Genomic DNA, 16,790 nt, shown 5'->3' on the forward strand with positions numbered 1-16,790 from the left:
ATGCCATGTGAGGGGGGCTGGGCCCCCCTTCCCGCGTAGCCACAAATGGAGCCGCGCGGCCGCCCTGGACTGGGGCAGATGCTGCTACCGCCCCTCCGGCTCCTCGCCGGACGGTCGCTGCGAGACGCGACCACAACTTAACGCGCACAGGGAAAGAACTATCCTGGAGGTGGGCCATAGGAGGTTCAACCCACGCTCCCCATCAACCTCATACCCGTATGGAACTTAACCTCCTGGACTGCTGTTTAGGCACCGGTTGTGCCACTTTGTTTCAACTCGGGCCTTACCCGAAATATCCTTTAGTGTTGTATTTTGTTTTCCCTCTCTATTTTCTTCACTCCACCTCTGCACTATCTCCCCTTTTCGGGGATGGGGCGGCCCCCGTGCCGGTGTGGGACGGGGGGGGTGCTCGGGCTGGGGGTGTGCGCGCCGTGCCGACAGCGTTACATAGACAACACTGTGGATGGGATCCCGGGATCATTACGCTGACACATTAAACCTCTAATTAACATAATGAATAAGGAACCAATATACAATATAATGACTTGGAATGTAAAAGGCATGGCGGGAATAAACAAGCGCAACAGAATCCATGCACATCTAAAAAGACATCGCATCCACATAGCCATTCTTCAAGAAACACACATCCCCTCAGATGAGATCCCGCGGTTGGCGAAATCGTGCGCGGGGCAAGTCTACGGCTCTGGCAATTCATCCTTCGCTAGGGGGGTCTTGATCTGGATAGCTCCAGGGGTTCCCTATGTGGTGCAACGCAGCGTAACAGACAGAGACGGCAGGTACATACAACTAGTAGGCCATCTCGACGGAGAGATGCTGAGGATTAATGGACTATATGTCCCGAACGCTGGTCAGGGCGACTTTCTACAAAGAACGATATCGCATATATCAAACGACTCACTCTCAACATGCATCTGGGGTGGGGATATGAACTGCGTCCCACAGATAGACATGGATAGATCACACCCCCCCATAGCGGCCACTCCTGGAGCTAAAAACTCTCAAACTCTGCGACTATGGATGTCGGACCACCGCCTGATGGACTCTTGGAGACATTTACATCCTCAAGACAGGACATACTCCTATTACTCCCCGGTACATCTTCTACACACTCGCATAGATCTCATTCTCACCACACATGACTTGATACATAGAATCACAGGCATCGAATACACTGCCAGAGTGATCTCAGATCACTCCCCACTTATTGCACATATCAAGTGGGGCAGGCCACGCGCTTGTATCCCAACTTGGCGCCTGCAAACACAGTTATTACAGGACCCGCCATTCAGAAAAGTACTAGCCACACACATCTCCTCTTATTTCACTCACAATGACGGATCAACGAACACAAAAGCAAATGAATGGGACGCCCACAAAGCAGTTATAAGAGGTGCTTGCATATCAACAACGGTAGGAGTACGCCAAACACTGGTACGTGAGCTCCGCAAGCTCGAGGATGAAATCCACTCCTCGGAATGTAAATTTGCCTGTGGCACAATTACCCAAGCTGAGATCACCGGAACGCGAGCACAATGGCACGAAACGGATAAGCGACTAAGGCTCTTCGATTTCAGACACCGCACGGCACGTGCGCATGCAGAGGGAGATAGGTCAGGCAAACTTCTGTCATGGCTCACGCGTCCCAAACCAAGGAGTTCTCCTATAGGGGCCATCCGCCTTGACACAGGACTAATAGTAAACACGCAAGTTGATATAAACTGCGCTTTCAGAGAGTATTATAGTACACTATACAAAGCTCTCCCAACACCTCCCACAGAATCACTGAATGAGTTTTTTAATGATATCACATTGACCTGCCTGACTGCCACACAAACAGCTGACCTAGATAGGCCAATAGACATAATGGAAATGCAACAGGCTTTACAACAACTATCACAAGGCAAGGCTCCCGGCAGCGATGGGTTACCCGTAGAATATTACAGCATGTTCCCGACCCAAACATTAACTCCATATCTCGCTATGCTATCTGAAGCCCTGAAGAGTGGTCAACTGCCTGACACTTGCCGGGAGGCTCTAATAGCGGCACTCCCTAAAACGGGCCGTGACCCACTAGATGTACGCTCATACAGACCACTCTCGTTACTTAACACAGACTGTAAATTATTAGGTAAACTGTTAGCCAATCGATTACTCTCATATATGACATATCTGGTCCACCAAGACCAATCTGGCTTCATATCAGGTCACAGCACCTTCAGCAACATCCGGAATTTACTGCGCCTAATGGCAAACTCCCCTGAGGGCGATTATCACCGTGTTGCAGTGTCACTAGACATAGAAAAAGCTTTTGACACGTTGGGATGGCCCTTCCTGATGGATACACTTCGACGCATGGGATTCGGACGAATATACATAGACTGGGTGGGGGTGCTTTACGCTAACCCCACCGCACGAGTCAAAACTGTCGACACGATCTCCCAACCATTCAACATAGAAAGGGGAACCAGACAGGGATGTCCACAGTCACCACTCCTGTTCGCACTTGCTATCGAACCACTAGCAGCCCGATTACGAGCGGTTGCCCCTTTATGGGGCATCCGCGACGTTCACACATACCGCATAGTATCATTATACGCAGATGTTGCCCTCATATTCCTTTGTAATCACAATGAAACTCTGCCGGAACTATTGAAACTATTGAGTGAATTCGGCGCACTAGCCGGTTTAAAGGTGAACTGGACAAAGTCATGTATCTTCCCTATGCGCCCAGTCCCTGAAGCACTCAGGACGCCTCCCAGCTCGGGCGATCTGCAGTGGTGCAGCAATACTTTCAAATACTTAGGCATAAATATATACCACGATACACACGACCTTAGGGAGGGCAACCTAAGTCAAGCAATCAGATCCATCAGAGGCACCCTGCCTTTCTGGTGCTCGCTCCTGCTCTCGCCCCTAGGCAGAGTGGCCATAGCAAAAATGATAATCCTCCCCCGGCTATTATATTACTTCATGGCCCTCCCGCTGATTTTACCAGCATCCTTCTTCAAACCACTGAATAGCCTATTAACAGCCTTAATTTGGGGCACCGGCCGGCGTCGAGTAGCACTAACTAAAATATACCAACCACTGAACGTGGGAGGACTGGGAGCACCCAGACTTGAGCTATACTACGCAGCCGCCCAAATACAGTGGATATCCACCTGGCCTGGGTGCCCTGATAGCGCAGAATCACAATTGATTCTCTCCACAATGGGCAACCCAGGGCTACTACAATATCTGATGAATCGCGAGCACCCCAAACACCCACGCAATATATTATTGAAAATCGCGCACTGGATATGGGGCCACTACGTCCTAGCCGGCGCCCAAAAACCGCCGTACTCCCCCAAAATTCCACTACTAGCTGATTCGAAACTTGCCAATATAGCTGCAAGGGTCGGGCTAGATGGATGGATTGATAAAGGCATACGCACATTCGGCGACATATATAGTGAAGGGCACCTCCCAACATTCAATGCTCTTGCCGAAAAATATGATTTGGGACAGGGTGGATTCATAACATTCGGAGGAGTAAGGCAGATAATACGCTCTTGGTGGAACTGCGGCAATTTAGAACCTAACATTGCCCCCACGCTCCACGACATAATGGGCAGCATAGACTCCCCACTAAATGTATCCAGAACATACACGATCCTAGCAGCCCACCAAGAACACAGACAAGAACAAGCAAAAATCAGATGGGACAACGTGCTGACTGCACCACTCTCAGAACACGCATGGAGCCAAGCCATGAACATGATAAAAGAGGTATCGCGCAACCTACGTCTCCGCTACACCCAGTTTCATTATATACACCAAACATACCTATCCCTTCATCGTATTACGCGTATGTTCCCTCAGTCAACCCAGGTGTGCCCCAGATGCTCTGTTCCTGACGCCAACTTCTATCACATGACCTGGGACTGCCCCCCGGTTCATACAACTTGGAACGACATAATAACTATGCTGTCGGAATGGACGGCCATCACGCTCTCCCGAACTGTGCCTACTGGGGATAGTTCCAGGTCTTAAAAACCGGAAATAGTCACTAAGATGAATAGCTCTGGCACTGGTGATATACAGGCGCCTCGTAGCCATGCATTGGAAGGCCCCGGCCGCCCCTGGGATAGATATGTGGCGCTCTGAGCTGCTGCGATGGGCCAAAGCTGAGGCAGACACACTGCAGCTACTATTGTCCAGGGGGATTCCAGTTAAAGGCTTAACCACCTGGAACTCCTTTGTAACAACCATAGACAACAAAGACGACGAACGCCCACCATGAATATCCTACAAAACGGCAATCCCCGAGACTGCACACTACAAACCCGTTAACACTACCTCATATTAACATAAACACAACAAAGGTGCGTCTCATAGCACGCAGAACAACACGGGTACAAGGAAATCTCAACATACTTCTAACTAGGGAACACACAATAACAATGAACAATAACAACAACAAAAAACACACACAAAAAAACGGCTCGGTGCCTCCTCCCCCCCTTGCGTGCCCCCCCCTGCCCGCGGCGTTCGTTGGGTGGGCACCCCACCCCCAGACCTGTGCTCACCCCTATATTTTCCTAGTAATATAATCTTAATTTCTTAAGGTCGATCGGATAAACGCTCTCCCTGTGCCCCGCCATACCAAACCAGCGCGCGCCACTCCCTGATCGCGCGATGAAGGGCACCACTGGGAACCTATACCTGGGTGCTGTGGGCTGAGCAGAACAGGTCACTACCTGCCATGTAACTTGATCACCTGTATTTATCTCTTATTTTTATGCTTATTTGTTACATTTTAAAAACAATAAAAATATATTTAAAAAAAAAAAAAAGAGTGACACTGTGTTTTTGTCTGTGTGTATGTAAAACGTCCTGTTAAAATCTTACTGGATCTCGCAATACCTGACTGAAAGCACCTGTACCTAACTATTTACCAGAAAATACATCCATGGGGGGGGCAGGGAGGCGGAGTGTAACACTCCAAACACTCCCCTGAAGCTGCACCCTTGCAAATTAGTATTCATTATGTTACTGCTGAAGAGCTATGTGTGATGAAAATCATTCAGATCACAGACTTGATTATTTGATATTCCATAGATTATTTACAAAGGCTTTTACATCCAGGAAATCATAGAGGTATCAGCAACCACAGAGAGTGGGCTATACAGAGATTGCCACAAGATGGATCACATTTCATAATAGGAATAGTGAACTGCAATATGATTTACCAAGTACTGAAAAAATAATTTATTGTAGATATCAGTGGTTCTGTAGTGTAGGTGGAGTTTGGAAGTTAGTTGAAGTTGAAGATATCCAGTGGCTGATTTACAAAGGTAAACTTACATTTTTGTGTAAGTTTACATTTGTTTCCTATTCACAAAGGGATTCACAAGTAGTATTTTTAGGAGTGCAGAGTCTCTGCACATAAAAAGGTAGATCTTTTTGTGTGCGGAGACTCTGCACTTGTAAAGCTACTACTCGTAAATTCCATTGTGAATAGTAAACAATTGTAAACTTACATGAAAATGTAAGTTTACCTTTGTGAATCAGGACCCTAGTGTCTTCATTTTTCTCTCTCACCCTATAGCCAGTGTGGCTACTAGCATCTTTCCTACTGGATCTTTATTGCTATGGTAATGCAACCATGACATTCACAAAGAGGAAGCTATTACATAGGGCTAGCTTCCATTTAGGAAATCATGCTGGAAAGTTTTGGGGAAACAGACCACTGCATGCCCCAGCTCCCCTTCCTCCCCCAGTGTCTTCTCAGCATATCAACATTGTTTAAAAAGCTATGGCTCTTGATTTAAGGGACACAAGCTACTCTAAAAGCAAGCAATGGCAAAGACAACAGGCTGTGCCTTGACAATGCCCTTGTTGGCTTTGCTAGTGCTTCTGAGGTGCAAGCACTGTCAAAGCCAACACCATCGGATGGTCATCTTGGAATCCTATTTTTTCTATTGTTTATCATAGTTACACTGTTCCAAGAGGACTGCCTTAGTACTTCGCATTGAATTGTGATGCAATGTAGCAACCATCTTCAAATTGTTGTACTTACAATAACAGTAGAAAAACATAGAATTTCAAGATGGCTGCTAGGTTACATTACGTCGGGTCCAGGTGCAGCAAGGAGGCCATCTTGGAATGGTATAAATATAATGAACACAAAAAAATCCGTATTCTCAGATGGCCACAAGACGGTATTGAGTTTCCCAATTCTTTTGCCACAACTGTTCAAGCATTCATTTAAGAAATTAATTATTTATTTAGGGTACATCACTATCCACCTCAAGAAATGATCACAACCCACGTCAGTGTGAACCCTCAAAGTCACTAAATTAAACTGCAGTCAAAACTCTGGTGGCTGTGGCACAGATCACAAAGGCTTAACTTAGGACAAAGTGTAAAGAATTGATGCCACACCAAAACAGTAATGAAGTCAAAATGCAAAAGAATAACAATCCCAAACTGAATAGTTAAAATAGAGTACAATTGTATTTACAAAATGGCTTACAGATGATAAAAATCCAATAAGAGGAACCAGAGATATGAATGTTTAAAGTTTTAAGTAATAATAGTGCCAAGAAGTCAGAAGTTCCAATGACAGTCAATGGTTAGTATATACCAGGACCCAGGTTCTGTTTGAGGCAGGCCCTGATGGAGGCTGGGTCCGACGCACCAACCAGGTTCATCCTGGTCAAAGATTTTACCTTCTGACTTAGGGCCTAATGTAGATTTCGACAGATGGGATAGTAGTTGTGCTAGTATTGTCAATGGCAGTGCTGGCAGGAGCAATGGGTGGTGCAAACTGCAGTGGCATCCTGAGCAAGGCCCTATCACTTACTGTTTTACAAAATAAGCCCTATATGCATGTTCAACCCATGGGGCATCTTACCACTCCATAAAATATAATTGTTTTTCTTCAGTTCAATGGTACTCAATTTATTGACCATGGAATGATTAAAGGCTGACACAGTCAAACACAGATTCTTGGAGTAGATGCATTAGTCTACTGTTATTCACAGTTTTTTAAGTATCTGGACTTATGGCCTTATTTATAGTTCGGCAGATGGGTTACACCATCGCAAGCATGACTAATATCCCATCCACCATATTACAAGTGCCTTTTGATGTAATGCACTTCTAAAATGGTGGATGGGATATCTGTAACACTTATGATAAAGTGACACCAAACTCTAAATCAGGCCCTTAGGATTTAAAACTTGACGGACAGGTTACTCCATCACAATGTGACAGATGTCCTGTCTGCTAAAATCTAAATCTCATTGGGTATAATAGAACTTAGATTTCGGTGGACGGGACATCCGCCACCATTGTGAGGGAGTAACCTGTCTGCCAAATTCTAAATCAGGCCCTTAGTCTTTTAAGTACATATTCCACCAAAGGAGTACACCTCTCAGGTCACAGGCAGCAGGCTCCCCCTCTTCTGATCTTCCACAGTCCAGGAGTGTATTACAGTGGGTGCCTGAAGGTGCCACATGTATACGTGCCACTAGCTAGTGGGGGGATAACTCCTGGACACACCCTAAGCAATATGGTAAAAGTTCTCTGGGCCAACTCTATACACTTTGGGGACTTTCAAGATGCAGAAAGTTTTGAGCCACACTCAACATGGGCTCTGAGGACTGGATCTGTGTAGGGGGAGTGTACTATGGTAATCCCAGTGTCCCCCCACATCTAATACTAAAATCCAGTTTAGGGCAGTCACTATACCCTCAACAAACCCTGAGGCAGATGTCTGGTAGGACAGCACCTAGATTTTTCAGCAACCAGACAATGGATACACAAGAACTGTCTTGGCATCCTGTTCCCTTCCTTTCAAATGTGACCTAAGTGCTATATGTAAAATCCAGAGACGCAGGTAAACTATCCATTGAGAAGAAGAGAAATAAGATAGGTAACAGACCCATCGAATTGTAAGAAAGAGGCAGACACAAAATTCATTCTAATCATAACTTAAATTACTGGATACAATCTTGTTTGTGACAGACAGCTAATGCTGTCTGTAGTTAGACCATAAAAATGTTGACATTCCCTTTTGCCTATTCACTATTATTGTATTTCTCCAAATTTACCCTGACTCGTTTACAAGATTACAGTCTCTCCTCCTTTCACTGAAAGTCAAACCTATGCAACCTAACAGAACATAATCCCCTCTAACTCATGTATTAATTCCACCAACCATGCGTATGAGCTCACGCTAATGAGCGCAGTCAACCACTATTAATTTAGTCCACCATCAAGAAACTGAAATGACTGCATGGAATGATTTGCTTTGAGCACACAAGCCTAATTTCATTAACTAACAGTAACCAATACCACTGGACAAACCACTAACCTTGTGTCCCGGAGCAGCGTGCTGCCCGGCTTAAAGTGCTTCAACGCATCATCAGGGGTAGTAAGAGCTATATAAATGCAATTACAATCCCCATTGTGAGTCTTCACAAGCAAACTATAGGATCCAAAATACACTGCTGATAACTGTCTTAAAACTAATAACCATTTCCTCTGGTGGCAGCTAAAAAGCAGTTGACACAGGTAGATGAGAGTAACTTCAGTCAGAGTGAAGCACCTCAGGATGGATTATTCTGACCCTGGTGTGAATCAATTCTTCTCCAAGTGACAGGAGAATAAGACAGCACCTTGAACAAGGTAAGTAAGAGATTAATACCAAAGCATCCAAAGATAGGATGGAAGATGAGAGTCTGGGCAACAGAACTGTCTATTACAGTGATTCTTGACCTGTGGTGCGACTCTTGCTCAGCGAGGTCCACAATAATGAAGACAATTAAATAATATTATGCAAATAATAAAATATAAACACATACAAAAACAAACTGGAAAGCTGAAAATGTTAAAAAGCTCTGTAACTTTGAAGGGATTTGAAACTGGAGACTAAAAAGTAAGTTGGCATCTTTAATTTGATACATTGGAGCAGCACAACAAAAAGAGAGGCTTCATTAGGAGCATAAAGTACAAGCATTGGCAAAGCCAAGAGGTCTGGTGTTGGCCACCAGCCTTCTGGCAACTCTTGTTTTGTTTTGTCATGGCTTTTGCAAAACTTAATTGTTTGGCAATATACCAGCCCTCATCATTAAAAAAGATCATTTGCTAAAGGCAAAAACTTTTCTTGGTCTAAAAAAATCACACACATTACCAAGTACTTCCAACACTGAAGGGAACTACTTTGTGTGTGGTCCCGTTCCTTGTCAAAGGGCAGCATACCGTAATTTGTAGAGAAGTCAGCCAATTGCTTAAGGAGGCTAATACATTGCTCCTTAATGTATGTTGGAGTGGGTCGAAGAAAAATGTGAATGACACCACCCACAGACTAATGGATAAAGTATGAATCAAAAAACCCTATAATTAACTATGTTGTTCACATAATTTTAGGAAAATCAAACAGTCTTGGCAAACACAGACCTACAAAAGTCACTCAATCTGACCTTGGCTGAAAGTCTCTAGCCTTTGAATGTGAAAAGAAGGAAAGAAGGAAAGAAAAAGAAAGAACAAAGGAAAGAAAATGATAAATAGAAAGAGAGAAAAGAAAAAGAGACAAACAGGGAAAGAAAGAGAGAAAGAAAGAAAGAGGAAGGAGAAAAAGGAAGGAAAGGAAGACAGAAAGAAAGAAAGAAACAAACAAATAAAGTAAAGAGAGAAAGAAAGAAAATAACAGTACAGAACGTTTTAAAGGGACACAATTTGGCATGCCGTGAAATAGCAGCAGTTGGAAAAGGAAAACACTTTATAATGAAATTACAACAGCATTGGCAGGAGACGGGATCTGATAAAGATGGAATGTGCATTAGAAGCGTCCTGCTAACACATCAGGCTCTAACTACAAAGGCAACACTAAAGTAACTTTAAAGTAAACATAAAAACACTGACACTGAAGGGTACTACATTGTGTGTGGATGTGCTCCTTGTGAGAGAGCAAATTGCAGTCACTCAAAGTGAAGTTAACCAGTGGATTAAGTAGGTTGACCACCTGCGCCATTTTATATGGTGTAGTGGATGGAAGCAGCATGTGAATCACACAACAATGGACCATTGGATGAAGAGAGGTGGCTGGAAACTTCTGTAAGTACATTAAACATATTTAAATAAAATCAAAAGGTATTAACTAATGTCAGACTTAAGAGAGTGGTATATCAGAGCCTAGTATATCACTTCATCTTTTAAAAATAAAATCACATTTTATAAAGCTCAAACTTTTCCAGTAAAATTACATATTCGATTTTTGTTTGTGGATTAAAGAAATTATTTCAGAATGTGTGTGTTTGTTTGATATATTTGATATTTCTGTAGCTTTGAGTATTTTTTAGCTTCACGTCCTTAAAATTGTTTAGGTGAGGATCCACGACTTTCAAAAATGATTTGCTGCGGGACCTTGGATGTCAAAAGATTAAGAACTGCTAGTTTAACAGGTTGTATTTCGTACCAAGGAAGTTGCAGAGACACTAACCTTTTATGGTCACCGTTTTTAATATGCCTTTCCCCTGATTGCTACTTAGCTACAGTTTCACTGCTGGGTGTCTGTGAAAAGGGACGGGGCCCCACCAGAGTGATCTGCACCATAAAAGCAGAGATTGCTTAGCAGTGGCTTCCTGCTTCCTGCAAGATGTTGGTGGATCCGGGACGCGCTTGTCGTATGGACCACCACCCCCAGCTACAATTACCACAAACTCCATTATGCTCTTCTTTGCAGGCTCCTTACGCCACATCTACCTTTATGAATGGTCTACATCTGCCTGCAACTAGGGGGAAGAACGCTGATAGGATGAGCGCAGCAGCGTTTGGTCTTACCAGTGACAAATTATCTTTGTTTCCTTTATCCCTCTAATGCATTTGACAAAGTCAAGAAATGTAAAAGGATGGCTATTCAGACCAATATTGTGGCCTATAATAGATTTAAGTCGAAACACCTGAGTCCTTATTCAAGAGTAATGAAAATTATCCTACAGAACAGAGGTTAAAACTGGTTCATGCAAAGATGTGTCCTTTCTCTGTGCTGTGCTGACCTTCAGGAGTACAGAACTTACAAGTCCAATCTCTCTGTCATCATTGGATGGGAAAAGCTTTTCTTTACTCGTTTACCCAGACAATATACTACTCCTTTATTCAACCCATGTCAGACCACAAATAAATTGTTTTTAGGTGCTTCTAACTTGATCCTTATCACTTGAGGAAGCCATCAGTGTACTATAGTTGAGCTGCAATATTAAGGCCCTCTGAAATTGGCCAGACTTGTCCTTTTTGCAAGAAAGCAATATGAGACATTTACCATAAAGTATTTGTCTATCCAGTCTTAAATTCCCATAAAAATGTATTCCACTAATGTTTCTAAACAAAAACATATACACTGAAAACAAGGTATTATAGATTTTGTATAATTCTACAACATTGAACATAGTTATCAACTTAACAGTTTTTAAAATTGTTTTCTGGATTTATAAAAGTTCCACGTTTCTTCACCTCTGTGCAACTAGATATGGTTATACAACATATTTAATAAACATAACACACAGACTAAGCCAGAGTGCAGTCATTGCTGAATTATGAGGTTGGTCTCAAACAGGGGCAGCCTGACTTGCAGAACCGAGGAAAGATTTCACACAAGTGTAATGTCTGTCTGGTTGGGAGGCAAATTTTTGGCAGGAACCATCGCTCACGGAACACAGAAATGCGGGTAATTCCAGTACAATTTTATTTTTTATTTTGTCCATGGATTGGTAAAAGAGCACTAATTCTTCCACGTAGGGCCAGTGCGATATTTGTGAAAAGCAAAAGTGCATGGGGCCCAAAGATTTTCTGAAGAGTCTGTCCCTGCCAAATGCCAGGGCTGGTTACTAACAAGCCTGCCTGGTTTGATTCCACCTCTTGCCTCTTTCTTCCAACACTCAACGGTTCCGTATATATTCACCTCACTCTTGCAGGTGCTCTTTCATCCTTTCTTTTTCACAATGTACGTCTTCCCCTTTCTTGCTCTGGGCCAAAGTCTGAGGATGTAAAATATTTTCCAGTCCCAGAAATGAGTGTCAATCTCCACTATCTGCAACCATCTACACAAACAGAGCACAGTTGAGGACCACAGTGGGGTTTCCGGCTACTACTGAGGTGGCTAATTTCATTGTTTTTCATGTTATCATTAATACGTGCATTTCCTTTCTAATGTTTATTAAAGTTTGCATGAAAGTCTAACAATGCCTAGCCAGACGGAGTCAATTTACAGAGTTTGTGTGATATGCTGTGATATCAGCAAGGCTACTGTGAACTTGTGATGTTGATGCTATAATATCGAAGGACAATGCAGGCATAGTCATCTCAAATGATTGTGCAAAGATCACCTTCTCAAGGTGTTATCCATTTGGAAATCATTGTGGAGCAAAATTGCATCTCCTAGATGTATTCTCACATGACATTTACCATGAATTGCGTTTATGTACCTGGTTGGTTTACTATTGATGAATTAATTTTAATATGTTCATAACTATCTTTTGGAATGGCACTCATTTTATTGGCTGTAAGCGCCATTCACTGCCATCATTACCTCACTTGCAAAGCAACTGTTACACAAAGAAACCAGGTGACTGATACCCGCTGTGGAAATTGGGGATTAAGTAGGGAAGGTCTAATTTGATACATACACTCTTATGCCTTGACACATGATGGCTGTAATCAGGAACTTCTCAATTACAGCTGCAGCACTGGAAGAGCCATGCTCAAGACAGAGTAATCAGGGCTTAATTCATGCTCCACGCAAAAGAAGAGGAAGTGAAGAAACGTGCTGGTCAATTGGAAGGCAGCAAATAAGAGTGAACTCAATGAATGGTAAGCGGTGGGCTGGTTTCAAGCTCATTGCAAAAATCAATGGCCTCATTTACAAGGCCCTAGCATCACACTGCGCCACCTTGCGTGGCTTTTTATGGTCTTGTAAATATGGACCCCTTATATGCATAGCAGTCTGTTAAAGGGGCATTCCATGGGTGTTGCTTGGGGTATTCCCACACAACAACCATGGAACCCAAAGGAATCTGACGCATTCCCAATTTACAAGTCTGGGAATGCACCAGATTCCTATATCACCTCAGGGGTGGTGTAAGAGTGATGCAACAGGGAGAAATATCTTTATTTCTCCCTGTTTTTCCTCTTTCTATGTGTGCTGCATTTTGCAGTACATATAGAAAGAGGAAAACACCCCTTGTTATTGGTTTTGTGCAGGAAGGTGTTCCTTCTGGCACAAAAACAATCATCCCCACAATGCAGGCACCCTTGCACCATGGTGCAAGAGTGTCCGCGTTGGTGCATGGCAGCAATTTGTGTGCCAGCACAGGGGGAGAGGACAGAAATGCGCTGTATCTTGTATGTACAGCACATTTCTGCTCTTTCCTGCTGGTGCAGGGCGGCACAGCAAGGCACAGACCTTGTAAATGAGGCCCAATATTTTTTGGAAGCAAGATCGCATGCACTCTCACAGGCGACACCTAAAAATTGGAAGCACTGTAGGGGTGAGATGTCTCTTACCTGAAAAGACTGGAAAAAAACAACACAATTTTTACACAGCGGTCTCTCATGTTTTTTAGTAGCAGCCTGTTCACACACACATCTGTCTGGGCTTTTCTCTTTGATTTTGCTGAGAGAGAAACCCAAACAGCCCAAAAAATAGGAAAAAACATTTGTTTAAATTTTTCATCTTTTGTGGATGATTGGGCTTCCCTCTCACCAAAATCAGTTGGAGGAACCCAGGTAACCATGAGTAAACAGGCTGCTTATATAGAGGCTGAGGGAGTGCCATAGGAGAATGGGGCTGCTTTTTTCTATCCCTGCTTTTGCAGTGCTCCCAGGGACCATAGACCACAGAAGCAACATTGGGAGCTCCCAGAATACTCCATTTGCAGGAACTGGCAGAATACTCTCTTCACAGCACAGTCGCAAAAGCTATAGCCAAGAAGGTAGAATTCTGATTGGCTGGGCATTGACCAGAGCTCCATCCAAGATACTACTAGGAATTAACAGTGAAAGAGGTGGGTATCAGGCTACCATTACGCAGGATTATAAAGTTCAGGAGCACATTAGAAGAGGAACAGCAGAGTTAGGATGCGGCCGGAAAAAAAAGAGTTATCCTACGAAACAGGTCTCTTAAGAACAGATGGAAGAAGTGTATCCTAAATTGGTTCCTTACAGTAAAGGTATAGCGTTGGACTTGGATGCTTAGCGGAAAAGAGTTCCAGGCTGAGGCAGTGGACCCTGCCAAGGAGAGTTGGGTATTTCACTCTGTTGCTTCCAGATGCCAAGTTATAGACACATAAATGAAGTGTATGTGATCAAACAGCAAAATTGTCAGAATTATTTTCCATACAGTTACTTATTTTATTTTGATTACTTAAAAGGAATACAAGTTCACCTTTACTTGTCTATTTTGTGTGTTTAATATTATGCAAACATGATGCCTCATAGCCACTTCAGAGTGCAATGCAATGCATTTCACTATGCTTATGGTTGGTGGGGATTGGTAAGTATAAAGTATTTATTAGAGTTTGGTTGCCCACAAAAACCATGAATTAACCTGTATTTGATGGGTAAGCACAGAGTTAGTTGGGATTGGAGGGTGAAGTTTAAGATCATGGGAAGGTATAGTTCATCTAAAACATCCACGGCTTGACTCCTGCCTTCCAACATTAATTGCAATTGTCTTTGGATTTCAGTCACAAGCTTGTTTGGACCATTAAGCTGTAAACTATTTTCTTAAGAGTAGTTACCTTGCTTGCATTCGCAGTGTTATGGAGTTTCTATAGTTTTGGACCCAGTACTTCGAAGCTACTGCTTCTCCTCCTGTGTTGTAGCCTTTCGCCTTACCTGACCGGTAGCAGACCCGTAGCTAAGAGCATATCTTTTAGTGGGGTATGGTGAGCACCTAGAGAGGGAATTCATCTATGCTCTTTTGAATCTAAAATGTACAATATGTTGAGATTTCAAACTAAGAAGCACATTTTTGATTTATCATCACAAGAAGTTTTGGGAATTTCTTGATAGTTCTTTTTTTTTTTTTTTTATTCTTGTGAACATGAATGTTAAATGTTGAATTTTAAAATAAAACTTCTGACATTGATATAAGGATGTAAATACTTTTCTACAATTGTTTGAGGGCTTTCTCTAAGGGAATTTGGTAAAATAATTGCCAACTCATGCATTTTAATCATACTGGTGAGTACTGGAGGATGTATGATGGAACCACGCATGCCACTGCAACTCATGCCTTTACCACACGTCCATTACCACGCAGTGCCATTACTACGTATTGCCTTTACCACGCAAGACTTCACTCTGCATATGCCTTTACTACGCATGCCTTTACACCAAGATTGTAAGAATATATTAGGTAATTAAAACCTCTAATTTTTTAATATGTGTGTGTGTGTGTGTACACACACACATACATATATCTCACTTATTGACCTCTAAACCCTAAACTTACCCACCCCAAACCCTAAAAACAATCTTACCAGCCAAATACCCTTTACCACCCTAAACCCTAAATACAATCTTACCAGCCAAATACCCTTCCCCACCCTAAACCCTAAAACACCCTTACCACCCAAATACCCAACCCACCCTAAACCCTAATACACCTTTATCACCCAAATACCCTTACCCACCCTAAACACTAAAAATATCCTTACCACCCAACAAACCTTACCCACCCTAAACATGCCTTTACTGCCCAAATACCCTTACCCACCCTAAACACCAATACACCCTTACCACTTAAATACCCTTACCCACCCAAATCTCTAAAAATACCCTTACTACCAAGATGCCCAGAGCCACCCTAATAATACCCTTACCACCCAAATCCCATTATTCACCCTAAACACTTAAAATACCCTTCCCACCAAAACACCTTTACCCACCCTAAACCCTAAAAACAAACTTACTACCAAAAAATGCCCTAACCCACTTAAACCTTAAAAATACCCTTACCACCTGAATGCCCTTACCCACCCTAATCCCTAAAAATACTCATACCACTCAAATACCTTTACCCACTTGTGATGGGGCCCAGGAAACAACGACTATCGGGCTAATGTAGGAGTCCCCCCCTGGGGACTGCCGAGGACTTGTTGGATGTAAACACAACGGAGCATGCTTACCTCATGAGGGATTCCCTCAAGAAAAAGAAGGCCGGAAGGAGGAACAGGGACGGCGTCGCGGGAACGCAGAGAAAGAAGCTCAAGCAGGAAGATGGACGAGGAGAGGTAGCAGAACAACCGGAGGAGGAGGAGAAACGAGAGAAGACAGCGAGCGGAGACCCGGGAGCACAACAGGAGAGCCGGGAAGCAGCCGCAGGGAACGGGGAGAGTGAAAAAGCCAGCCATGCACGTCTCTGGAGGGCTTGGCTCTTTCAGGTACGTGACCGCTTATGAGGTCAGCTCTGAGAACTGGTGGGGAAGGTCAGGAGGGATCGGGGAGGAGGCCTAGGCCACTGGGAAGCACGGCACTCGAAGGTTTAAAGGGCAAAGACCTTGTGCCCCACTACCTAAGAGGACAGAGCACCTTTGTGAGCACTGTAGTTAGGTCTATTTTGTTTGCTTTCTTTCCTCAATTCAATCCCCATAACAAAAAGAAAAAGAAATCCTAAACCTATGGAACCTAACAACAGCCACTTGGGCAGCACAAATTAAAATCTGCGTGTGTTCACAAACAAAGGGTTGCTTTTTTGTTTTACCTTCTCTCCCACCCTCTCT

At 43.4% G+C, this 16,790-nt stretch overlaps 1 long non-coding RNA gene across 1 annotated transcript in view; it reads right to left on the bottom strand.

Moving 5' to 3' along the window:
• LOC138297299 (uncharacterized) overlaps positions 1-16,790 on the bottom strand; it is a 72,650-nt gene that overhangs the window by 48,889 nt on the left and 6,971 nt on the right. The gene's annotated exons all lie outside the window — the stretch shown is intronic.

Source organism: Pleurodeles waltl, chromosome 5, assembly GCF_031143425.1.
Source record: "Pleurodeles waltl isolate 20211129_DDA chromosome 5, aPleWal1.hap1.20221129, whole genome shotgun sequence".
Lineage (NCBI taxonomy): Eukaryota > Metazoa > Chordata > Amphibia > Caudata > Salamandridae > Pleurodeles > Pleurodeles waltl.